The sequence below is a fragment of the Rhinatrema bivittatum genome, chromosome 7, assembly GCF_901001135.1.
Source record: "Rhinatrema bivittatum chromosome 7, aRhiBiv1.1, whole genome shotgun sequence".
Lineage (NCBI taxonomy): Eukaryota > Metazoa > Chordata > Amphibia > Gymnophiona > Rhinatrematidae > Rhinatrema > Rhinatrema bivittatum.
Window position 1 is genome coordinate 271748110 of NC_042621.1, and position 27263 is coordinate 271775372.

A 27263-nucleotide genomic window follows, 5' to 3' on the forward strand; every position below is an offset into this window, starting at 1 on the left:
TCAACCCATGAGCCGCAGGTTGATTTTAAATTTTTAAATTTTTAATTATTTTTTACTTTTGGGACCTCTGACTTAATATCGCCATGATATTAAGTCGGAGGATGTACAGAAAAGCAATTTTTACTGCATTTCTGTACACTTTCCCGGTGCCAGAAGAAATTAGCGCCTACCTTTATGTAGGCGCTAATTTCTGAAAGTAAAATGTGCGACTTGGCTACACATTTTACTTTCTGAATTTCGTGGGAATAACTAATAGGGCCATCAACATGCATTTGCATGTTGCGGGCACTATTAGTTTCGGGGGGTTGGACACGAGTTTTCAAGGTGCTATTACCCCTTACTGAATAAGGGGTAAAGCTAGAGCTTTGAAAATGCGCGTCCAACCGTGGGTTAACAGTGCGCTCTGCCGGAGTGCACTGTACTGTATCGGCCTGAATGTGCACACATTTCTCAAATAAATATTTTCAAAAACCAGTACACTTGTCCCATCAGGTCAGAAACTTCACGTCTATTGTTTTCATCACAAACTTCATTAGAAACTCAGCCTTCCTTCATCCTTTAATGGAAGGAAATCAAAAATGAAGGTCCATTTTAGATGTTTGTAAAATTTCCATTTGGAAACATTATTTTGAATTAAAAAATAAAATTTAATTTTATGGAGTCAATAATTATGCATTAGGGCTTAGTTTGTATTAATGATATTTATGCTTTGTTATGAGCACTTGAGCTGTCTAACATTATTCATTTATATATATAAAATAATACTCACAGCTATATAGCAACCCAGTGAAGATTGGGCCATACAGACGCGCTTTATCATAACAGTGACAGAAATACTGTTACCGGATGTATCTTGCTGGAAAGTAAATGTTCTCCAAACATGAATATGAAGAACTCTGTGGAACGAAGTGGGCCCAGTCGAATAGTAGACCTCAATCAACCTTCTAACCTCAGTCCAGCATATTATGCTTGGCTTATCATCTACTGTAGTGTATATAGAGTTTTAAGCAAGCGTGCAGAGAATTCTGTCCCTAAAACCATGTATGAGAAGTCCTCAAAGAATCAGACCACAAAATGGAAACTTTCTCCATAAAATGCAATCCATATTTGGGCTAGAAACAGTGTTGGCAAAAACATTTGGTGCTGTATCTGCTACTGAGCCACTTTGTAAACGACAGCACTCTGGAATCATTTAAAAAGGGCTGACAGTGACTAAATGCTCGGGCAACATGTTCGCTGTGCACTAGCAGTTTTTAGAAAACAATTAAAGCGCCAATAAAATGCCGCGGATGGGTTAAAAGAAAGAAAAAGAGGAAAGCTGAAACAGACTTCAGAATGACTTTTTTTCTTTGCCTGCTCCATGCTTTCAGAAACGGGACAACACAGTGGTAGAAGCAGCTGCGGGAATGATTTCCTCGCTGGCACCCACCAGGAAGAATCCTGGATCCAAAGACCGACGCTATCTTTGGTCCATGGCTTTTATCTTCCCTCCTCAGCCCTCCTCTCGTCGTCCCCCCCAACCAACTGCAATGGTTTCGCTGCTGCAGTTTCACTCTCTTTTGTTGCCGAAATGCAAGGGGGAGAGGAGGGGGAGAAGGCCATGAAGCTGGTCTATGCATTGCGGTCTTAGAGCTATGCAAGTCCCAGATACTGGACACAGAGGCACAGAGAAATAAAGTAGACCCTATTTGCACCCGTTCTCCGGGTTAGCTTTGTGCTTCTGAGGCCCAGAACTCCCTGTAGACGGAAGCACAATTTCAAGGCCCTTTTTGCAGTAACCCAAATTACAGAGCCCTCTTTTAGTCCCTGTAAACAGCACTGATAATCTCCACAGCCTATAGCAGCAATAATCAGACTGAAAGGCAATGTGGTTTCCAACTCGTTTACTGATAGTTGATAATTTGACTGAGGATTCTTTACAGCACTTAAAGTTGAATTTTAAAAGCCCCGCGCTCACCAAAACTGGGAGATACGCACCCTGTGCGGATTTTTTTTTTTAAAACCGCCCATGTACGCATATATATCTCCCGCTACGCGAACAAGTGAAAAGTTTCAAAAGAGAGTGGGACGAGGGGGTGGTCTGGGTGGGGTATGGGAGTTGCTGGATTTCACCTTGAAATTAGCTCGAAAATACGTGCACAGGCGCGTGGCTGGGGTCCCCCGCCTGTGTAACTTTACTTCTGCTATGGATGGCGTGTAAGTCGTAAAACAAAAACAAAATAAATGCAACAGCGGGTTTCAAGAGTTGGGGCTGACAGGGGAGAAGGCAAACTATTAAACTAGGGGGTTTTGGAAGTCCTTTTCCTTATCTGGGTGAACTGGGAATGAACTGGTAAAACTGGTAATGGCGTTGGCACACCTGTCTTTCGAAATCCCCCCACTTGCGCAGTAGAAGTGGCATTTGCACGCATAGGCGCGTGTCCACTTAAAACTGCGCACACATGTGTACGGTCAGGCTGTTTTATAACATGCGCGCATATACGCATCCCTAGGCGCAGGCTGACAAACACGCACACAGGCGCGCCCGTGCACCTGTTTAAAAGTCGCCGTCCCTGATTTTAAATAAAGTTGATGAACAATAATGGACTACAGAGATTAATAAATTTGTGAACTCACTCTTCTAGTAAAGTCTTTGAATGTATGGAAGCCAGTTCCTCAACAATTTATCTGCTTCTCCTTTTCGATTACTCAGACTGAAGAAAGTGTAATCCTTCTTCCAACTCCGAAATTTATCTGAAGCCTCTCCCCACTGTGGAATGGTTAGAATTTAGTCCCAATTACTCATCAGAGCACAGTAAGTCCCAATTGTCATACCTCTCCTGCAGTCTTCTTTAAATATCTTAGATCTCCTTCTAGAAGCACCACGTTAGCACTTTCATCTCAAAAGCTCTTGAACGCTTCCTTCAACTCCTTCCCTCTGGCAATGGATGGGAATCCATTCCTCACAGATGAACTACTCAACGTCTCAGGCTCTTCCTAGATGAAAGACACCTCTTCTTCCCAATGATTTGGCAACTGAGTTTCTGGTACCAAGGACACTCAGTCCCAAAAGGAAGAAAAGTAGACTCTGACTCAAAAAGAGGAAAACAAATAAGAGACAGGAAGGGTGGGAAAACATCCTTATCTCCCAAAATGAGAAGGCAGTCACTGAAGAAAAAAACAACTTAAAGAGGACGTCCTGTGCGATGGGTCACTGACTGATCTATCCATTCACTGGAGGTGGGACAGAGTGCAGCGGGGCTTGTTATATAACTTGATTTTCTTTTTAACCATTGTCTTCCTTTATGAAATACCCCAAGTCTCTTGTCCTGGATGTTTGTCTTATTAGATGGTAAGCTCTATTGAGCAGGGACTGTCTTTTTGTACGTTTGTACAGCGCTGCTTATGTTGTGTAGCGCTATAGAAATATTAAGTAGTAGTAGCAGTAGTAGGTCTTTCCTACCCTTTAGTCTAACCTTACACAGGGACCCCCCAAATCCTCTGTGAAGGGTACCAAGGCTCTCACAGAAAAAGGTTTCTAAAACATGGATCAAAAAGCACAACGCAGCAAAAACTGGATCAGGCGTACAGGAAGGGCAAATCAGTAGAATTCTGTTAAACAATTCAGCAAAAATTATTAACAGGAGACAAGTACAGTCTTCCTTCTGAAATTCAGTTAACCAAAGATTCACCGATGTTTATCTGAAAATCCAACAAAAATCCGCTCCCTAAGATGGGGGCAAGGGTTTACACCCTGTCAGCAGACACCATCTCCTTCTCCCATATTCGGGCGTCAAAACCCAAACCTCTGGTCATTAAACCTCCAGTTGGAGGTGCATTGTAAAAGCCTGACGCATGCATTCATTGAAAGATGTGTGAAGAAGAAGCTGCGGAGGTACGTACGTGCATATTTCCTGCAGCACGCACATCTCCAGAGTTTTCAAAAAGGGGCGAATAGGTAAAACGCCTATTGGCACGCACCCCTTTTAAAATCCCCTGCTTTATGCGGTAGAAGCAGCATGAGTGTGCCCACTTAAAATTTTGCGCGCGTGTGTGCGTGCCCAGGCTATTTTAATAACATGTACACACGTGTGCGCGTATGTTATAAAATGGCTGCGTACCTGGGCACGGTCCAATGTATGCGTGCAAATGTGCGCACTTGCTCTGGTTTGAAAGATACCATCCCTGTTAGTACACTCCTTTTGGTAAGGATACCAAAGGTTCCTTACAGATTCGCAATACGGGGAAGGCAATTTTGAAAGGTTTTATGCAGGTAAACATGTTTAACCACGTGAAAATGTGCTTTGAAAATTTCCTCCACCCACCAACGTGGGCATAAGTACGTGCACTGTTTCACAGCGTGCTTAATTTTGCCTAAGGGGAATAAGGATGGAAGGAGAGGAAAGCACCCATGGTTATTTCATTTGAAAATCCCCATGCATACTTTAGGCGAGCGTAGTTTGCATCTGTTTCGAAAGTGCCCATGTTCCCCGATTGCTCAGACTTTCACAGGGAAATTCTGAGGGAATTTCTCTTGCAAATGAGCTCATAGGGGTTTTTATCTACAGACATGCAAGCTGCGAAGGGGAATGAAAAATTGCCCCCAAAATTAGCCATAAGTTGATATTTTTTATGGATTGTCTCTCTGAAGTTTGTCTTTTTGAGGAAGCCCTAAAGGTGAATTTTAAAAGCCCGGCGCACGCACTAATTAGGGGATGCGCGAAGAAGTCGGGCTGACATGTGCCAACTGTATTTTAAAAAGCGCCCATACACGCGCAGACGTGCCGCAGCACGCACATCTCAAACGTTTCCAAAAAGGGATGGGGGTGTGGCCATAGTCTGGGCGAGGTGTGTCGCGTTTCAGGGCCTGACCCAAGAGTTGTGCACGTAAATACTTAATGCACCCTAGCATGAGTCGTGCCCTTTAGCTTTACTTCTGCTATGGATGACGTGAGAGTTATAAAATAAAAGGATCAAGCTGTTTCTGATGGGTTTAAAGGGCCTGGGAGAGTGTGGGCTATCATACCAGGGGGGTTGGAGGATCTAGCTGTTAACTGGTGGACAAACTGGTAAACTGGGAATGGCGTGGGCATGCACCCCTTTTAAAATCCCTTGACTCATGCGGCAGAAGCAGGGTTTGCCCGCCCTTGTGTGCACCCACTTAAAATTTGGCACACATGTGCATGCAGCCAGGCTACTTTATTACATGCGAGCATATATGCGTGCAAATTATAAAATAGCCATGGACATGGGCATGGGCCAACGGATATGTGCAAATGTGCAGCCGCGCGCTGGTTTGAAAGTTATCGTCTTACTGAACACATCTCTGGATTCGTTGGTTCACATGTGATATTTTGTGTCCATGTCCATCTCGATTTTGCAGGTGAAATAAAGTCAAAATAATCAGTAGGGGTATTTTGGGGGTAAACATAATCATGGCTGAAAACATGATACCTTAGCCTGTGCATAATATCCCTAACGACCTTTCACGAAGTCCGCTTTATTCTAAAGCTTGGGAATGTAGGACCTGCGATAACACATGCACAGCAAACCCTTCAATCCAAAAGTATTACAAAAAGCTCTACAGAGCAAACCGTGCGCCAAGATGATGCCCGGTCCCTACGACTCTCCTGGATCTCATTTTGTACGGCTCAGCTGAACATATTTCAGTCGTGATAATTAAAAGGCAGTGTGCACTATGGAAAACGTCTGCCCTGAAATTATGCTAGCCAATTGTATCCTTTGTACGAGATACCATGAGGATCAGGGAGGACGAGTTTGAGAAGCAAAGCTTTGTCTTAGACATCTGTTTAAGGCAAATGATAAGGCAGACATGAAGATGAAAAAGCTCTTTTTACTTTCAGGAGGTTTGATTCTTTTTCTTAACAAGGGGTTTTTCCATCGGTGCACTCCTGCTTTTGACTGAAAATTATAGCAGTGATGTTGTCCTTCCCCCGTGTAAATCTTTTTTTAATATCACCTCCACTCTTGCCTTCTGCCATTCACCATCTCCCTTTAGTTCCACCCATCCTATTCCCGGGGGGGGGGGGGGTGGGGGACGGTCATTTTTGAACAGTTCGCACAAGGAAAATCGGCAAAAAATGTGTGTTAAGTCACCCCTCCCCCCCCCCCAATTTCCAAAACGGACAACGCTCAGAAGTCTGCTTCGAGAGTTAACCTGGCAAGACGACCTTGAACAAGTTATACCTGATATCTGGCGCACTCATTTTTCCTGAAAACACACGGCAGAAATGAACAATAGCGCCGGCCTCGGCCTTCCAGCGCCTTTTGCGTTCGACTGGGTGGCGGGGCAGGAGCGACAAGGGATGGTTCCTGCCCCCACCCCCCCCCCTGAAGAAAATTTCAAGCAACAGAGGGTAAGAGGGATTGCGGAAGGGCAAGGACAGATTTAAAAAAAAAAACAAAAAACAATCCTCGCCGCGATGTGAACCTGATATTATTTTTTTTAATTTTGGTTTTCTCTTTTTTTTTAATTTCATTTGTTGTTTGGAAGGGAAGTTCATGTTAAATATACGACGAGAGACAACACAAACCACAAATGAAATTTTAAAAAATGGGGTAAAAAAATAAAGCAACTGCAATGTCTGTGCACATCCTACCTTTTATTGGATAAGCACATCTATCAACTTAGCCCAATGTAAAGGTATCACCTGTAACAGACTTGACCTTTATTCCTTCCTTACGATGTTTTATTGTAAACCACTAGGATGCTTTTGATGTCGCAAGCGGCACTGGCCAAGGATTACAGTCTCTCTCTACTGAGATGCAAGAGTTACGTGAGGGGAGGAACTCTCTATCATCATGATATGACTTCCACAAAAATCACTTTATCCCCTGCATGGTTACAGGCCTGAGCAACTACTGGAGAAGAGATTTAGCATGCGAGGTAACAGAATCTATGCTCAAGAGATGTAGTAGTAAGTAAGGGATCCCACATCAATGAAGCCATTCAGTAAAGATAGCGATGAGCTTTATACTGTGTATCTGAGTGTGGCTGCTTAGTTTGTAGGACTGGATATTCGCAGAAAGGGGCTTAAGGTCTGAAAAGCTGTGGCATGTGTTACATTTGTGCAAAATGTGCTAACCTAACACCCGATGTGCTAAACTTGGCAGTGGCCTGAGAACTGAAAAGTTGTTTTGCTTGCAGACAGAGAGGGGTTTATGTAGGAGGGGAAGGGTTTGCTGAAATCAGAAGCTGTATCAGTAACTGTATCCTTTCCTCTGCAAGGACAGGCCGAACGATTGTTTTGTTCCCAAACTTGCATTTTATTTGACTTCAAAATTTTGGAATGAACACTTGGGAAAAAAAAAAAAAAGTCCAGTCTGATTCTGGCAGCCATGGATTGAAATTGGACCTGCTTCTTGACAGGCAGAGGGGAAGAGACATAAAACAGGGACCCTTTCCTTGCGGTGCATTATAAATCTGCAAGAGGATCTCAAGGTTTGGGACATATGGAGCCAGCTGGAGGAAAAGCTGCTGCCCTGTAAGGCCTTGTGGTGCCCTTGCCCCAGGCAGGAAGCACTTGCCCTGGCTTAAGATTGTGCAAAATGTTCAAGCTTTCCTGTGCCTGAGTGGTGCTGGAGAGAAGCAAATTATGCAGCCCAGAAGTTAGAGCACAGAGCTCTGTCTCCTTTTAGTAACTTCACCTGCCTGTGCTTAAAGCACCAGCAGAAGCCAGATGAGATCTTTAGTGAACAAGTTGCTACATCACCCAACATCGAAAGCATCCTTGTTTGAAATGTCTTTTTATTTAGGAAAAAATGCAGAGCTCCAGCAATACTGACCCAAATATACAGAGTCTACATAACAGGGACATGCCAGAGTGTGGTAGAAACAGATCCAGATATGTGCCATCAGTCCAAACTCTGCCCATTTTCCTTTTAAACCTTTTGCAGACCCCTCCTATACTTCTGTAGGCTATCTTCCCCATCTTTTTTATTTTCTACCTCTCAGTATCCTTCCCAACTAATGCCCCATCGTACTCATCTGCAACGATTTCTACCTTCACACAGTTATCCATGCAGACACCCTCCCCTACATTCACACAGCCTAACGCTCCATATTCATACCATTGTGCCGAATATTTAATAGTGGGACACTGCACGCATGTTATAAAATACGATACCTGCGCACTCACGCATGCCTGATTTTATATCGGCGCACGCATGTGCAGGCGGGTTGCGACTCGCGCGCACAAGGTGGGGGTGATTTAAAAAAAACCACGCAGCGACGCGATTGGCTCATTCCTGGTTCCCTCCCCGTCCGCTCCAATTATGGAGCAGAGTGGGAGGGAACTTCTGTATCCCCCTACCTATTCTTTTCCCTTTTCCCCCTTTCCTCTCCGACCTCTAACCCTCCCCCCTATTAGAATTATTTTCGTTTGAAAACTTACTTCATCTTCTGAGGTGAAGTACGTTTCGTGCGCTGGCCGACGTGCGCTTCCCTGGGACAGAGCTTAATGGCCACTGTCCCGGCCGGCTCCCGCCCCACCCAAACCCCGCCCCTGGCCCGACCCTTCTGCTTCCAGCCAGTCTTCGGCACGTGCAAGGCCTTCGGTGCGTGGCCTTTACAAATCCCCTGGGGCACGTGGCCCGGCCGTGTGCATATCTCCTTGTTCTTGCGCGAGCCAGCATTTGAAAATTGTGCCATAAGTGAGCAAGTCCTCTTCTTTGTCCCATGTTGAAATCTCTGCTATGTCTCCTAGTAAGAGTAACCCATAGCTCCAATGAAGCTAGCAAGCTGTCCCCAAAAAAAAAAAGGGGGTAACTTGGTAGCTTGTGGATCAAAGTTTCATTCTCCAGACTGCAGCGAGAGCACAGCAGTGCATTTGACAAACTCATACGGTAGCCCGTAACCTCATCAGTGTATGCCGAACATACGATTTTATGCTTCATTCCTTCACGCTTGCATCAACATTATGACCGTGAATTAAACGAATTACACGTCCATCCTCTTAAGTGAAAAAAAGAAAATGCTTCTTCCGTTTGATAGTAAGGGGACAGTTTTCAGAACAACCTTGGTATTTGTAAAATGTGCAGGTATTTTTAGCACACCGCCTCTGCACCAGTTCTCAAAGGGAAGGAGCGCATGTACTCCCCTTCGAAGAATTGCCCAAGAATAAGCACTCGCGCAGATTTGGACCCGGGGTTTTTTCGCCCTTAGCTCGCTGCGCGTAGTTTTGAAAATGCAAAACCGCATGCGCCCTCCGCCCTAACCCCGCTCTGGGAGCGCCTCCACTCAGTGCAGGGAGGGTGGGCAGTTTTCAGGCCAATTCACTTGGGAAATTGCTATGTGATGGCTTTTCAAAATTGCCCTCCCATTTCTCACTTATGTCTTTTAGCCTCTCTCTCTCTCTGCGTAACTTGTTAAGAGTAGCAAAATATTTGGAACTGAGAGTTATTACTAAAAACGCAGCTTCTTTTCTGTTCCTCCAGCAAGAGTGGCACAAGGGGCTGGAGGAAGGCCGCTCTTCTTGAGGAGAGAGTAAGTTGGGGGGTCTGGGAAAGAAGGGGAAGATTGCAAAGGTGAGAGCAAAAGGAACGAGGAAGAACAATAGACCTGAAAAGGCTGTTAGAAGAGAAGCAGAAACAACAAACTTTGTAGACATTAATGACAGATGAAGAATAAAGGGAGGCAGAGACATTGCCAGGCTCCCAAAAGACCCAAGACCTAGGCCCATAAACCCTCCCCTTCTCTCCACCCCCCGAAGGTTTGATAAATAACTCATCACAATAAAGAGCTACCCCCTTCCCCAGAACAATCCTGGAAAAAATGCATAACTGGACATCACACGTTTAATACATTTTAAATTATCTCTAATCTACGCTCCTACCTGCTGAATAATTAATTTCAGAAACTCTCCTACCTTATGTAAGTGGCCCCTATGAGATGGGATCTCCTCCCAGCTTTTTATAGACGTCTTTAACTGAGGATTACAGATGGGGGGTTCCCTGATGTTGTTCACAAGGGGTCACTGCCAGAAGTCCCCTCTCCGATTAGGTTTATTTAAAAGAAATGAGCACGTAGCCCACCCAATCAAGCCTCCTGGTGGTAGGGAGGGAGAGCAGGAATAAAGAAAGGGGAAAAGCAAACAAAATGTACAATACCAGATATTCTGTCACAAATTAATTACTTTTTATTATACTTAGGCTACTGTAACAATTTTCTTTTTTAGGATTAATTCTGTTAAAAACCACAATTGCAAGAAATGTCAGATTAAGTACAAATTTACTTATCTTTTTCATAAAACAATAAGGGGCAGATTTTAAAATGTACGCGCGCAGCCTATATTTGTGGGCACTGCCCGGCGCGCACAAATGTACGCCCGATTTTATAACATGCGAGCACAGCCACGCACATGTTATAAAATCAGGGGTCGACGCGCGCAAGGGGGGTCCACACTAATGCACCTTGCGCGCGCCAAGCCCTCGGGGAAACCAGCTGGCTTTCCCCATTCCCTCCGAGGCCGCTCCGAAATCAGAGCGGCCTCGGAGGGAACTTTCCTTCTCCCCCCCCCCCCCCCCCACCTTCCCCTCCCTTCCCCTACCTGTCCCATCCCCCAGCCCGAACCCCCCCCCCCCCCCCCGCCCCCGTACCTTTATTTCACAAGTTACGCCTGCCGACACACGATTCCCTGGCCCAGCGGCCTTGCAGAGGCCTCTGGCCCCACCCCTGCCCTGCCCCCGGACCGCCCATATTTTCAAGCCCCGGGACTTACACACGTCCCGGGGCTTTATGTGCACTGCCAGACCTTTTGAAAATAGGGCTTTTAAAATCTGCCCCTAAATGCACTTTTAAATACTATTAATACTATATTCTATCTAAGCAATTGAGTCTTTGTGATTTCTTTATATCTTTCAGGTAATCAAGCTCTTTGAACTGTCACCTTTTCTTACTATATAATACTCTAAGGGGCAGATTTTAAAACCTACGCATGTGGCCTACATTTGTGCGCGCTACCCGGCGCGCACAAATCTATGCCCGAATTTATAACATGCACGTGCAGCCGCGCGCATGTCATAAAATCAGGGGTCGGCGCGCACAAGGGGGTGCACACTAGTGCAACTTGCGCGCGCCAAGCCCTCGGGGAAACCAGCTGGCTTTCCCCGTTCCCTCCGAGGCCGCTTCGAAATCGGGGCGACCTCGGAGGGAACTTTCCTTCCCCCTCCCCCCCCACCTTCTCCTCCCTTCTCCTACCTGTCCCGCCCCCAGCCCTAAAGAAACCACCCCCGTACCTTTGTTGTAGAAATTACGCCTGCCAGTGCGCGATCCCCGGGCCAGCGGCCCTGCAGAGGCCTCTGGCCACACCCCTGCCCCTGCCCTGGATCGCTCCACCCCACCCATTTTTTCAAGCCCCGGGACTTACACACGTCCCGGGGCTTTAAGCGCGCTGCCAGGCCTTTTGAAAATAGGCCCGGCGCGCGTAACCCCCCCTACGCACGTAAATCCTTTAAAATCTGCCCCTAATGTCTTTTTCTGTCTCTGTATCTGTCAGTCTTCGTGTTGCGTCCGTCGGTCTCAGACGGCTTCGACCTCTGTGCCTCACCTTTCTCTCTGCTCTCCCCGCTAGCCTTGGGAAGATGGCTACCGCCGCTTCTGCTTGCCCCTCTCTCCGGCGTCCCCGGAACGGCTATGGCAAGGCTATCCGCCATGTTTCTCCTGAGGGTCTCCTAGGGTGCGCGCGCACCACCCACGTCTTTATCCACGTCATGGCAGGAACCTCGGGGGCGTCCCCCTCGAGTGACGTCACGCCATCCGGGTATTTAGCCTGCCCTTCGTTTGCTAACAATTCAAGTTAGCAAGGATAGGATTGGATTGGATTCGCCTCCGGGGTAAGCGACTCTGCCGCTTCCGTGCTGCCGCTGGAAGCTCTCTCTGCCCTTCGGGGTATTTCATCTAACCTGGGTACCCGCTCCTCGGGGGCCCTTTGCTTTCTTTCAGGTGCCTAATTGGGATACCAGGTACTCGCTCCTCGAGGGCCTGCTCTCCCTGCCTTGGTGCCTGCAATCCAACTACTTCTGCCTGCTGGTATCTACAGCATTACAGCTACCAACTTTGTGAGTAATCTAACATTGTCAGTCTGTCTCATCTACAGCTCTGCTGCACTGGGAACCTGCATCCGGATCTCCCCATACTATCTCTGTGAGATGGGTCTCCTCTGCCGAGGGTCCCTGGACTGCCACTACTGGATCACCTCACTACTGCCACCTCTGGTGGTATCATCCAGCTGTATAATAAAGGACAAATCTCTGTGTTTGCTTGTCTCGAGTCTAGCCTAGTACTGCGGTTCCTCACTGGGCTCCTCCCCGTGGGAGTGGCCATCACCGCAGTACCCAAGAATCCACTCCAACACCTCAAAACCATAACACTTCGTTTCTATTCCTTTTTCCATGTGGTGATGGTGTGTACACACACTTATCTTTCTGTTGTTTCTTCTTCCTTTCTATTTTCTTCTTTTCTCTTTAAGTCGATGTTTCTTCTGCTGTTGACTTCTTTAGCTACTACCCTATACTATAAACAACTAGCACTGTCCTCCCTTCCACCAACTAGAGCCAGTGAATTCCCTAGGGTGGAATGTCCATGACGACTTGTTAATTGAAACTAACTAAATAGAAAATAAATGATAATTGAAACTTCCCTGCCTACAGACAAGGGCAGGTCCCTATCCATAGTTACATACAATCACTCTGCAAGCACACAAAGTTCTGCTGTGACTTGTGAGCATTTCTTTATTAAACCTTAAGAATTCTCTCTTACAAATTTTCAGTCACACTATGACAGATGAGTGATTCTTTGTGCTAATGTCCTCTTTATTCACCCTGAATAATGTCTGGTCACGAAGGGCCAACTAGGAATTATTTATTTTGGTTACTTTATTTAATTTATAAGTAACCTTTGCTGCCTAGCAGTCTCTTTTACCCTTGAAGGATGCTTATATCAGGGTTATTCTAAAACAATGTTTCTTTTTCTCTCTTCCTTAGTTCTTAATACATTCACTACTTTCAAATATAAACTTGAAATGCTTGTATACAAACTTCTCAATGACCAAACATGTCATTGGGCCAATGCAATTCTCAAATTTTAACGACCTACCAGACTGCTGCGCCTATTGGAAATTCCATTATCCCAAATTAGCCAGGCTCCACATTACTCGTGAGTGTGCCTTTTCCATCACAGCACTAACTCTATGGAACTATTTTCCTATAGATATTACAATGTGACTCACTTAAGTTTAGAAAACAGATTAAGACATTTTTATTTAATTTGGCCTATAGTTAATCTTGTGTTTTTCTTTGCCTAATTATTTCAATATGTTTGTTATTTATTTTAAATTTTTAACAAGTTAGCTTTTTCTTAGATTATTTTAGCTTATTTATTTTAATGGTTTTGTCATTATCTTTTATTGATTTTATGTTGTCTCATGTTTATTTGTTTTATCATGTTATGTATGTAAATTTGTTCACTGCCTAGGCCTCACAGTGTTAGGTGGTTTATAAATTCAAATAAATGCAAATGTAAATATTTCATTCATATAGCAGTCTATCTTAGCTAACTAGCTCACGTGAGTCAGCAGCTTATTAACTATATTTTGATGGTACCTTAACTTGACTGGTAATTATAATAGATATTACATTTCACTCATTAATTACAATAGATATTGCATTTCACTCATTCATACTCTCATTCACTTATTTTCCCACTGCCCTTGTCAGTAAAATTGTGGTTTTTTTGTAACTTTCAGGGCCTTGGTGACGAGCTACAGTGACATGCTCCCGCTCTCATCAAATCACACCAGGCTTCTCTCTCAATTCTAAACTGCTACCAGTCTATACCTCTTAGTAGATCATTGCTTTTACCAATGTCATCAGAGAGAATAGTTCCTGTAACTAGTAAGTTTGATCTTTAAATCACGTTTAAAACTTATGTTTCTTAGGTTTTCTAGTGATGCTATTTTTAAATTTTTGTTACTCTTACTTTTTATGTAATCTTTTTTAATTTTCTAATCTTCTTCTGCACTTTGACCTTCTAAAGAGATGCTGTGCCTGCCCAATTTCTCATCATCAGAGAAACCACCGCCATGTTTCCTAGGATTCGGCTTCGATCCATGCTTTGGTCACCATGACAGTCCTAGTTTCCTCAGGTAACTCTAGGGGTGGTTGGACGCTACTATTGTGTTAATTTTTCAATTGCTACTCCTTATTTCTGCCTTTAAAATATTTTTCTGGGCATCAGCAACTTTTCTCTGAATTACCCATATCCAACACTGTCTTTTTTTATTTTTAAAAGCTTTTTCTTTTCTTTTTATTTCCTATAATATTTATTTTCAGAACCTTCTCAGCTTAATCAACATCCTCAAAGGGAACTTCTAGCTCCTCTTTGGTGATTACTACCAGCATCACTTAGTTCCTTGAGGTTTTTAATGAAGTTTACTTCCTAATTAGGTCTGGCTTCAATGGAGCTGATTCCATCTTTACAATATACTTCAGGAGTCAGGAGGTGGGTTTGGTCATTTGGCCAGAGTCCCCTTTCCTGGCCACTATCATCATTTTCTTTAAATTTCTTTGTTTTTTAAAAAAATGCCTGCCTCCTTCCTCCCCTAGACTCAAGGATACACACTGATGTCATCAGTGACATCGGTGGGACCACAGCCTAGCTAGCTCAGTTGTGTCGGGGGCTTCCCCAAGATCCTCTGATGCTGATCACAGCATTATTTATTTATTATATTACTTGTTTTTTTCAATACTACACCGGTGCTTCAGTGCACTTATCTGACAGCCTGATACGCAATGCCAGTTGAGACAGACTAATATTTACTTATTTACCATTTCCTCTTTCTTCTTAATGTATTCTGATTATCATACCTGGGAACTCTCCGGATTTGACCCATGGACTCCAGCATTCTAATGGAATTGTTGGGTCTCCAGGCCAACACCTATAATCTCTTAGTGCCTTGCTGCTGCTGCGCTAGTGAAGCAGCTAGACTAGAAGGTGTCTGATTGGCCTACACAGGCCAATTGAATGCATCCTTCTTTTTCCCTGCCCTGGGACCAGTTGGAGGATTTATTTCTTCTTCCTGCATCTCTGGACCAATGGTATGCCTCCTCCCTTTTTTCTGACTGTGCTGGCAGGAAGAAGGGAGGATGCCAATGGCAGAAGCTGCTGCTGCTATTGGCTGGAAGAAGGCATCCTCCCATCAACCCCAGGAGGAGGTTGCTGCTATTGATGAGTTTGGGATGGGAAGCGATATTGAATGGGGGGGATGTGTGTATGTGTGTGTATATATGTGAAGGAGCATGTAGGTGTGTATGTGAGAGAAGGCGTGTGTATGTGCATATATATGTGAGGAGGGTATGTGTGTGTGTGTATATATATGTGAATGGGTGTGTGCATAGGGGAGGGAGTATATCAGGGGGAGGGGAAAGAGCATGTCTATGAGAGTGAGTGTGTGTGTGAGTTTGTGTAGGAGGAAGAGAAGTGAAAGTATGAATGAGCATGGGTGATAGGGTGAGTGGGCATGTGTGTGTGTGTGTGTGAAAGAGGGAAAGAAGTGAGTGAGTGAGCATGTGTGGGAGAGTGCATGTACGTGGAAAAATGAGAGGAGAGGAGTAAAGGTGTAAGTGAGCATGTGAGAATGTGTCAGAGAATGAGGAATGAGAGTTAGTATGTAAGAATGAGTATGTATATGTGTGAAAGTGATCATGAACATGTGAGTGTGTTAATGTGTGTGTGTGTATGACCATAAGTTTGTGATTATCTGGTTCCTTGCCTCCTTCCTCCCTCCCTGCCACATTCACATTAATCTCAAGGTGACTAGAAATCAAAAGTTCCCAGATATGCTGATGATATACCTAACTGTATGTCATCAGCATAATTAAGGAAGATTAGCCCGGTTCCTGAAGTAATTGGGCCAATGGCAGAAGATACAGATTCAAAAAAATAAGAAACTGAAAAGCCTCCTGACGGACTTCACAGATAAGAGGTATAGATGAAGAAGTACAACTCCCCAGGACTACTCATTGGGTATGGCCTTTCAATTATGAAATGAACCAGTCCAAACAGATACCAGATAGACAATTAATCAATCAGTCATGTCAAAAGTGGCTGTAAGGTCCAATAAGGCCACTGCATCATCCATATTCTGCTCCAGATTTCGAGGAAGAGCTTCAATCAATACAAGTAAGTGTACTCATGCTATGATATTTCCGGAATCCAAATTGCACTGATCCAAAATCAAATTTTTGTCCAGGAAATAGTACCTGAAAATTTTTGTGCATCAGTAAAAATAAAACAGTTCCATTGTTCCCTTGCATGGTCTTTGGAGGCATACTTCGGTTTCTCAGGAATAATGTAGACAAACAGTGCACTAGTCTTCCAATCCTTGCAAGATCATTTCATTTCGGCTTTAATTATTCTGTAACTCAACTCCAAGACTATAAACAGTAATCAAATCATATAACATGTGCAGGCAGATTCTGGCTTTTTGGAGTTTATAGTTCAGCTTTTAACTGCATATTTCTATTTCTAATTTGTGGTCATTTATTCTGTATTTGGTAGGGTCTACCTGTGTTTTGCATGTGTGACTAAGGTTAGTTCATCTGTGAGGATGTTTATGGATCAGGATCTGCAGCAGTCCAGCTTGTTTTCCAATCTGCATTTCTCAATAGATGAAGTGTCTTTCAGGGCAGTGGTCTTCCCCTATTCAAAAAGGTGTGATATGTGCTAACACACCAAAATATGCACTATTTAATGCAGGCTCCATTATCTTCAGTGGGCCATATTTACTAATAAAATATATTTTGGCGTGTTAACACAATTCAACTTTTTGAATAGGGACCTATATTTTTACATGAAAGGGTGATGTTTGGGACTGTATGCCTAGAGCCCACTCATGATAACCTTGGGCCTAGCCAAAAAATCAGTTCTGGCTATGCCACTGGTTCTTTTTCTTTATTTTTTTTCTCTTGACGGAGAGTGGTTTGGCTATTTTTCTCCTTATCAGTCTCTTCTCATGTTCTCTTCCTTTTTTTCTCTTCCTCTTATCAGTGTTTCTGATTTCCTCTTTCTGCCGTAAACCTTTTTAGTTGTTCCTAGGATTTGAATTCAATGTTTGCTCTAATCAAGAAGAAGGGCCTAAACGTGATTGATCATAGCTGTTGATCTGAGATTTTGCCAAGCTCTATTTTATCTTGGGCTTGGGCCAGTCTTTGCTTATTTGCTCATGCATTTTCTAATTACTAATCTTCGAAAGGTTTTTTTTCTGAAGCCTAAATTGGCTTCTCTATTCTTCTGGGTTGCCTGAATAGAGGGTGTCATTTGAAACTCATTTGCAAACCACAATTACAACGAAATGTACACATGTGTATATTGGACACAACCTTAAACTTATGCTAATTCAATAATTTTCCTCTATGTAAGCTACAACATCCTGCTAATGACTAAATAAATGGTTCTTCATGCTCTGCCCATCTAAGTCGGAGAGTCATTAAAGAGTTGGTCGCTTGACAAGGCTTTTCTTGGTCAAGCAGATTTCTACTTTTGTTTACATTACGAAAGCAGAATAAGAGGATAGCAGAAGTCTTGTATTCTTTATAGTTAATGCAAGTTTATAAAAAATATAGGGGGGGGGGCCAATTTTCAGCAGCCTGCGTTGATGCAAAGTTCATGGGTAGTTTTTGACCCATGGACCTGGTGGGTAGTTTTCAAAGAAGACAATTTTCACAGAAAACTATATGCAGTGCTTTTCTTTGGAAAAATTGCTTGTTGGGCAAATGGCCATAAAAAGAACCCCCAGCCCCATACTCTTTGTACCTTCTTCTGCAGGCAGAGGAAAGGTTGAAAAAGTATACAAGGAAATGCCATTCTGCACATGTATTTTACTCCCCTATCCTAAACGCCCCTCCCCCGGAACTTCTCCTTTTATTGCGGCCCAGGTGAACCCGGTGCATACTTTTTAGCCACTCCAGGGAGGGTAAATTTCATACATGCAATTTACCCAGGTAAATCGTGATTTCACTGGCTGAATAACTTTGAAAACGGTGCTCAAAACATTAGTGGCATTTATATTTGAAGAGGCCTACCCTCTGTTTACTTCTCAGTCCTTGAGAACCACAACTCAGTTGAGTTTTCAGGATTTCCTCAATGAATATTCATGAGATTTATTTGCATGCAGCGGAGGCAGTGTGTACAAATAGATCTCATTTATTTATTTATTTGCTTTTCTATACCGATGTTCACCAGAGGTATCATGTCGGTTTACAGTGCAGCATGGGTTATCTGTTTTCCATTTGACATTTAACATTTTCATTGGCATTAAGATGATAACATTGTGATATTAATATAGTAGTGTAGTAACATTGAGGTATTTCTGTTATGATATTAAAACATTTAAATAAAGCGTTTAGAGCATTTAACATATAATCTGTGTTGAGTCGTTGTGGTATGCTTTCTGAAAAGCCATGTTTTGAGGTCCTTTTTGAATGATTGGGTTCTGGAATTTAGCCTGAGTTGAGGGGGTAGATTGTTCCAAAGTGTTGGGCCTGCTACTGTCAAGGCTCTTGCCCTTGTTGAGGTGAGGTAGGCCATTTTTGGTGAGGGTATGGGGATGAGTCCAGTGTTGGTGGATCTGAGGGATCTCTGGGAGGATTGAAAGTATAGAGTGGGGCTCATGCATATTCATTGTGGAAATCCTGAGACTGGTTTGCAGCCCTCAAGGACCAAGTCTGTTAACTGCCGGCTTAGATCATAGTAGCAGAATACCTTGAATGTTGAGGGTTGGTCAAACAATTTGTCAACAGATTTAGTGAAGTGTGGCTTTGTGATGACTCAGTGGGAAGCAGAGAACCCAAGACCATTGATCGCAGCCAGATACTGAGAGGCCACCAAATTACCGGATAAGTTGCTTCTTATCCGGCTAAGTAGGGCTGAATATTAGCCTTCCCAATTCTTTCCATATAATATCACCAAAGTCCATCATTTTCCTTCTGAACACACTACCAAAATTCTTATCTGCTCGTCACCTCCTGTTTGGACAATTGCAATCTCTTCCTCCCAGGTCTGCCATTGACTTGTCATACTCTGCTACAGTCTATTCAAAATTTTAATGTGCAACTTATCTTTGTACATCATTACAACCATGTTACCCCTCTTCTCATGGCTTTATATTGGTTAGGTTACCTATCTTTTTCTGCATTCGGTTCAAACTACTTCTTCTCATCTACAGGTGCACGCAAGTTATAAAATCGGGCATACATGTGTGTGCGCCGGGTAGCTCACGTATATGTACGCCTGTGCGCTGTTTTGAAAATCTACCCCTAAGATTTCCACTTTTGCTAAAATATGCAAGCTGTGATATAAAGGAATCTTCACAGAGATAACACTCAGAGACAATTTTTACAAGTTTTCCAATCCAAAGAGGAAACAAAGAGGCTGTCCATGGGTATTTTGTAGTTAGCGTAGCTCAAGGTAAAGTGTGGCTATCTGAGAGTGCAAGAGATTATAACATAGATTTCATAGATTTTATTGGATATCACATAATCACACAAAAATTAATGTAAAGACAGTCAATGTGTTAAAGCAATTGGCTAATAGATTGCCAAGTAGTGTTATGCACTATTGCATACAAACCTCAAGCTCATGACTTCTAACTGATGGGCTTGGCTCTTTTGGCGCATCATGGGGGTGACTCTTGATGCTGGAGGAAAAAGTAGAGAAGGTCAAAGGTGGATGATGCTACTGTGTTGGGCCTTAAAGCGGAGCTAAGGGTTGTCTTAGAGAAGACTTCCCTTCAGCCCTCAAGCTGGCAAGAGTTCTCGGTGCTAGTTAGGCATAGCATCTGAAACAATGAGGGGCATGTTTACGAATAAGGACTAAAAGGGGAGGGAAACAAGCAATAGTAGTTATTTGCATTAAGAAATGGAAGGATAGCTTTCAAAGAAATGCTATCCTTTCACATATATAGCTGCGAGCAGATCAACGCAACTATTTTATAATCTGCGCATTTTATAAAATACGTGTATCTCTACCCTGCAAAATGCTCATGTATGTATGTATGCTTACACACAAATACATGTAATGTATTGAAACCAAATATATCAATGCATCGAACACACGCACTTTTCCTACCTATTAAAAAATATATGCGCGTATATTTTAGGTCGAAAGTAAAGTAGGACTTGCATAAGTTGGTCAGTTTTAAAACGTGCACACCTAAATGAAATTAACCAGTTTACGAATGAGTCCATCAGTTCACCCATTCCTTCTCCAGGTCAACGAGACCTTACTGGTTCTTCAACCTGAGCTCCCCCAGTCAGTACTACACAATAAACATGTTTTATATCACTTACATCAGATAAGCAGCAGGTGTAAAAATATGCAAGGAAGTTGTAAAATGTATACCCGCGTAATTGTCTTTTAAAATAGCCACGAAGTATTGGCCCCCACCCTGGGACGTCCCTAGACTGCCTTTTACATGTGGATATATGTGCGTATTTTCTACTTTTATAAAATACAGAGGGCCAGATTTTAAAAACCCTACGCACGCCGGGCCAAAGTCCCGGGGGCTTCGAAAAAGGGACGGGGAGGGGACGGGGAGGGGCCGTTATTTCAGTTCTCTCTTTATTTTCATTTTGTCTCCTCTTTCTTCTTTATTTCTCATCTTTTATCCAGCCGACTACAACCTATCTCCTACCCTGTCCTTTTCCCAAGGGGGCCTTTTTTTCTCTCCTTATAAGTACGGACAACAGACCGACTGAAAGAGTGAGGTTTTAAAAATATTAAGCAGCATGAACATAAGAACATAAGAAATTGCCATGCTGGGTCAGACCAAGGGTCCATCAAGCCCAGCATCCTGTATCCAACAGAGGCCAAGCCAGGCCATATGAACCTGGCAAGTACCCAAACACTAAGAAGAACCCATGCTACTGATGCAATTAATAGCAGTGGCTATTCCCTAAGTAAACTTGATTAATAGCCGTTAATGGACTTCTCCTCCAAGAACTTATCCAAACCTTTTTTGAACCCAGCTACACTAACTGCACTAACCACATCCTCTGGCAACAAATTCCAGAGCTTTATTGTGCGTTGAGTGAAAAAGAATTTTCTCCAATTAGTCTTAAATGTGCTACTTACTAACGTCATGGAATGCCCCCTAGTCCTTCTATTATTTGAAAGTTAAATAACCGAAGTTTTTAATGTCTGGATAACAATTTGAAATTTTGTTTTAAATAGATTGTTGTGAATGCCCTGATGCAGCGATATCTGCAAAATGTTGGCCACACCGGCGTTTTACCAACAAATTCCAGCGTCATACAGAGCCCCATTCTATTAAATAATATCGGGACTTTTAAGATAAGTAAACGCTGAAATACTAGAACTTTGAGAAAAATGATTCCTATTGGGCTCGTTTCTGCTATATGAAAATTGCTTATCAAGTTCAAGTTTAAATAAAAATTCAAGAAGAAAAATGAACTTTTTAGATTATAAAATTCAAAATAAAGAGAGGTTTATTAGACCAGTGATTGCATCAACTGGTTTTGGATTAAATGTTATATGTTCCAACCAGTACTGAGGTCTTTTCATCTCACAAAAAAAGATTTTTGGGACATTATAGATCCTTTTTATACAGCAGAAGTTATAAAAATATATACACCAGAGAGGTTGATTTTTATATTTATTGTGATATGATACTGATTTTCCCTAAATATTTTGGTCACATCAGATGTCAAACACTGGTTACTTTGATACCAGCTCGTGGGCATATGCTGGGCTTGCACCAAAGGATGTGGCTATTTTATAACATACGCGCGTATGGTATAAAATAGGCTGTACACGTGTACATGTGTGGACAATTTTATATGGACACGCACATTTATGCATAAATGCTGCCTTTACCACATACGTGGGGGGATTTTAGTCGACATGGGAGCCGACGCAATTACCAGTTCGTTCCCAGTTCACCCAGGTAAGGGATAGGACTTCCTACCCCTCCTAGTTAAATAGCCTCCCTTTTACCCTGTTAGCACCAACCCCTGAAACCCCGCTGCCTAGCCTAGATTTTTTTATTTTATTACTTACCCACCATCCATAGCGGTAGTAAAGTTACACGGCTGGGGACCCTGGCACGCACTTATGCGCATAAATACTTACACATTTCATATTAAAGTACCAGTACGCCCATGTCCCGCCTGTGCCCGGACCACACCCAAAGCCACGCCCCTTTTTGTAACATCTTATTGGGGCATATACCGGGAGATATATGCATACATGGGTGGCTTTTAAAATCCGCTCAGCATGCACCAGCCTAACATATTCGCGGATCTCCCGGTTTTGGCGCGCTTCGGGCTTTTAAAATTCACCCAAATGTATGGATCCAGAAACTGAACTTGCAAGTCCGTCAAAATGCACTCAGTAAAATCTGTTCAGTGCAACCCGTACAGGAAGTTAAGCAGAAAGGAATACGTTGAAGAGATGAGAAAATAGTTTGAGGGTATCTCTGAAGAAGTACAGGAGTGAAAATAGAGGTATCCTAATGTTTCTTCAGACGACGTAATAACAGAAAAGAAGGTACCACTGTACTAATATTTCAAGCCTGGTAAAACATGTCAGAGTTATGAGAACACTTATCTTCAAGGATGGAAAATGTAAAAAACGTAATCAGATAAGAAACAGATAGAAAAGCTAAGAAGATTGGACAGGGCTGTTTGGAGATATTGTTGGGTTTGTTCCAAAATACCAAGAATGCATTTTAACAATTACTGAGAAGTAACTGGCATCTTAGAGTCCTGTGGGTAACTACATTGGCTAGTTTGCGATAGATTCTAAATTTTTCTAGAACAAAAAAGAGGAAAGTGTGGCTTCTACAGATAGCACAGAGAGTAAAGGACAGGAGGATATAATGGCAGCTAAATTAAAACAAATTGATTCCACAAGGATCTCAAGGATGATTAATCCCCAAATTGTTCTCATAACTGTCATAAGCAATATGTTATACGGATTAGTCTTGTTAATTCAATGTCACATTTTTCCACGAAACCAAAATTTTGTTGCAATATGAGAACGAGAGAGTACAATAACAAATGGTCACGAGCCAGCCTGCTGGCTTGGTGACAATGCGGTTCACCGCCATACAGAAGGTCTCCACTTCAATCCTTGAGTCTGGTCTTCAAATCCTTGAGGTTATCTGGAGCTGGGGCAATGGTTACAGCCCCCGGGGGAGTAGGAGCAGGGAGGAAGTCATGGTCATCATTCAAGCGTGACCCCTAGGGACTGGCTTTAGGACCTCGTGAGGGGCTCTCACTTTAATAATCAGTCTAGGTTGGGGGTTAGGGGTAGGGTCATAAAATAAGGGAACAATCCTGAGTAGCTGCGATTGAAGGTTTATGGCACCAGGATCCAGCCCTGGCTGGCTCTGACTGAGCTGAAGGACCAAACGAGCAGTAGAAAACTACTGGATCAAAAAAAGAAGAAAAAAAGAGACGTGAATCCAAGCTTATTGAAGAGATGCAGAACAAAAGAATTTGACTATACCAACAGCAGAAATAGAATAAGCTTGCTTATAAAAGCTTTAATAGAAATATGCATGTGTTTGGGTAATTGCCAGGTTCTTGTGGCCTGGTTTGGCCACTGTTGGAAACAGGATGCTGGGCTTGCTGGACCCTTGGTCTGACCCAGCATGGCAATTTCTTATGTTCTTATGAAATATCACAGTATAGCCAATACTTAAAAAAAAGTTTTGGCCCCTAACTGGAGTAACTCTGAGAAAATAAGGCCTTCTACTCATTATGCAGATTTTAGCAGTTAGATGTACATGGTCGAATTACAATATCACTCCAGTTACTGTAAGCTGACCATCAGTTATCGTATATTTCAGCTTTCAGGCGTGGGCATCAACTCCAGATAATTGAGCATCAGTTAAATTTCAGTTAGCAAGAAGAGGGATGCACAGAGAGGGTCATTTTCTCGCGGGTACTTTAGTCAGAATTTTCAGACTTACTTTCATAATTCCGACCTGAAAATTGGCAGGCGTGCGGCAGAAACCCTGTGCATGGCATATACACACACTCAAAAAGGCTCACCCGCTCGAGAGCAGACGTAGCTTTGTTCACATGTTTTTTTGCATGAATACATTAGAAAATTGAACATATGTGCATAAATCCCAATCTCATCCCAACTGCACCACCACAGCACACCTGTTTAGTATGCACATAAAACTGCGCAAAGAATCGTGTTAGGGCAAGCTTCAAAGATCCCACGTACATACATAAAACCCTGTGCGTAAAGCACATAAGGGCCTCTGAAAATTACCCCCTTAAAATCCAATTGTCTGGAGCTGGTCTACCCCTCCATGGTATATTCTACCCTTTACCAAACATACAGACTTCAAGATAGGATTTCCAGCTGCTGGTTGGCCTTTTTCCTATATTGTCTTTAGGAAAAATGATTTATTTCTTGTTCTTTGAACAAATAGTTCTTTTTTGTGTTAACTTTTTGTGGAAGTAATTGCTTTTCATAGCAAAGTTTTCCAGCTGTTTGTTGGCACTTTTCCCTACCTATAGTAATATCTCAGACAGCTGCTTAGATGGCCATTTAATTCCTTAAGTGATCTCTGCAGCTGCTGATTGATCAGAGCTCTTCACAGATGTTTACCTGAACATAATAATGGATTTTGGCGGTTTCATTGCCTTCAAACTAAGACCAAGAGCCAAGTGAACTGGTAAAGCAAAATCTAAACAAGAAAGTTACACAATTAGACCAATATTTATTTAAAGTAAAGTTATAACACAGCCACTTTTTATCCTCTCTATGGCTATAAACTAACTGATTCTTAATGACGTCCCACTTTATAGCTAATCTAATATATCACTTGGTACAGTAAGCATAATAGATCTATAAATACTATCATTTTCAGGATTTTCTGCAGTCTTCTGACTTCCACATATTCCTTCTTTTTTAACTTTTTCTCTGCATTTTATTTCTTTATGTGCTAAAGTATTCTTTCTTTGCCAATACACAGTACAAGCATTTAGCCAACACACAACAGAAGAGACCAAAAGCCACCAGCAGTGAGGAAGCCAGGTCTTAGCAATTCAAATCTATCACCAATCAAATTCTGTAACGGTGACGAGCAGAGGCAAAATTTTCGTTTTGGTTTGTATATTCATTTCGTTTGTTCGGTTCATTTCAAACAAAAAATAATCATGCAGATTTTAAAAGCCCCATGTGTGCCAAAGCCAGGAGATACACGAGTTTCTCGGGCCTGTGCACACCACATGGATTTTAGCAGGCGCCCGAGTACATGCGTATCTCCTGGTACGCACACAAATTGGGAAGTCAGAAAAGGGGAAGGGAATGGGTGGAATATGGGTGGAACATGGGCATTCCAGGTCTGAAACCTGAAGTATGCGCGTAAATATTTACATGCACAAGCACGCACCAGGGGTCTCCTATTGTGTAACTTTACTTCTGTTATAAATGGTGTGTATGTTTTAAAATAAAAAAATCAGGGCTAGTCAGCAGGGTTTGAAGGGTCGGGGCTGGTGGAGGAACTGATATCATTGGAGCCATCGGATACTTAAACAGGAGCTCCTGCACCCAGCTGGTGAAATCTTTCTGAATCTCAGGCATCTTAGCTAATATTTTCCTCAGAATTTATGGCTTTTGTCTAAAGCTGTGCCCTGAATTCGATGAAAAGAAACTCGGTGGATTTTCAGAAGTTCTCCTATAGCAAATTTGATTCCAACTGGGACACCGATGCTGACGAGATGGCGGCGATTGATGGCACAGAAAGCGAAGGAAGGCCCGGTGACACTCTGTCCCTTTCTGACTCTAACTTACCAATCAGGGTGGAGATCTGTAGTTGGTTCTGCGGATTGAGACAGGACATTAAAACTTAGAAACAAGAAATGATGTAATTAATGAGCAAGTTGAAAGAAGATATCTCTGAGCTCGGCCGTTGGCTAGATGAAACAGAAACAAGGGTAACTCTCACACGGAGGAATTGAACAGTTTACGCAGTGACAGTTCCTCCCTGCTTGCCAGTGTATCTTCTCTATCTGACAAGATAGAGGAACTTGAAAATAGATCCCAGCAATGCAATATGAAGTTTAGAGGGGTACCAGAGACCTCTGACTATCAGGATTGTGAATCAGTAGTCCTTCAAATATGCCAGAGCATCCTGAAAGTCTCCGAGGACACAGATCTGCTTCTAGGGTCTGAAATCAAACTGGACAGGGTACGCCGCTTGTTGGGTAAGCCTGCGGTGAATAAGCTGCGAGATATCATGGTTTGTTTTCTCAACTACGTGATTAAAGATAGAATTTATTCTTTGGCATGGAAGCAGACATCCTGGAAATGGAATGGACATGATATCTCCATATTTGCTGACTTCTCTCTGGTCTCAGAAAGCTTCTTCACCCTTCCGATTTTTGTTCAGTTCTACAAGCCTCAATCTTCCCTATTATAGACTACTGAAATAGCCTATATTTAGGGATCCCATCTGTAACCCTCTGTTCACTTCAGTAACTCTTGAATTCAGTGGCCAGGTTGGTATCAGGCTTGAAAAGGAATGACCACATTACCTCAACACTGATTGAGTTTCACTGGTTATCTATACAGGAGCGGATCAAATATAAAGCAGGAACGTTACATTTTAAGCTTTTAAATGATCAATCATGTCTTTGGGCTAATGCGATTTTAAAATGTTATCAACCAATAAGAACTTTGTGCTCCTCTCAAAGAGGACTCTTGGAGATTCCTCTCCTAGAGTCACACAACTACACACTACTCATGCATGCACTTTCTCAGTTGCTGGACCAACTCTTTGGAATTCATTCCCCATTGATATTAGACAATGTGATTCCGTAAAGAGTTTAAGAAAATAAATTAGAACTTTTCTTTTTAATTTAGCCTATTTTTAGATGCTCTATTTTTTATTATCTGTTATTGATTATTTTATGCTGTGATGTGTTACTTTTATTTTGCCTTTAATTTTATTTACTTTTAATGATTTGAGCTAAATTTTATGTTCAATAGTTGTTTTAAGTCTGTATGCTTTTGAATTTGCTTATTACTATGTACATCTGTACTGTACTGTACTGTACATCGCCTAGGCCATTTGTGTTAGGCAATTCACAAATTCTAATAAATATAAATGTAAATGAAAATGTTCTTGCAAATCACCCGGTGACTGAGTTTCTTCAGAGGGAAAATATTCGCTACAGATGGCTTTTCCATTCAGCCTGGGGTTTACAATTCAAGGACAATCTTA